This window comes from Sinocyclocheilus grahami, unplaced genomic scaffold (assembly GCF_001515645.1).
Source record: "Sinocyclocheilus grahami isolate Dianchi unplaced genomic scaffold, SAMN03320097.WGS_v1.1 scaffold1356.1, whole genome shotgun sequence".
NCBI lineage: Eukaryota > Metazoa > Chordata > Actinopteri > Cypriniformes > Cyprinidae > Sinocyclocheilus > Sinocyclocheilus grahami.
The window spans coordinates 39,606-40,023 of NW_015506535.1; the positions used below are offsets into that span (position 1 = coordinate 39,606).

General features: G+C 58.1%; 1 protein-coding gene across 1 annotated transcript in view; it reads right to left on the reverse strand.

Moving 5' to 3' along the window:
• LOC107569543 (NACHT, LRR and PYD domains-containing protein 12-like) overlaps positions 1–418 on the reverse strand; it is a 28,072-nt gene that overhangs the window by 23,555 nt on the left and 4,099 nt on the right. The gene's annotated exons all lie outside the window — the stretch shown is intronic.

Here is a 418-nt window from a genome sequence, read left to right on the forward strand (position 1 = left end):
AGCTAAAGGGGCCGTTTGCAAACTCCCTGCTCGTCCTGTCACAGCTATAGAGGCCGTTTGCGAACTCCCTGCTCGTCCTGTCACAGCTATAGAGGCCGTTTGCGAACTCCCTGCTCGTCCTGTCACGTTGAGGGAGGCCGTTTGTGAACTTTTGTCTTGTCCCGACCCAGCCAGGGAGGCTTCCCCTGAACGCTCAGTCTTGTCTATCAACCCCAATGTTCTGTCTGTGTTGTCTGTCTCTGCTCTCTCGTTGTTACAGTCTCTGCCATGGTCTCCTGATCGGTGTGGTTCACCGGGGGGGTTTCCTGTTCCCTCTGCTCCGCCGTGGTGGTCTACTGTCTGGTTCTGGTGGTCCTCTGCTCTGCCGTGGTGGTCCTCTGCCCCGCCGTGGTGGCCTACTGTCTGGCTCTGGTGGTCT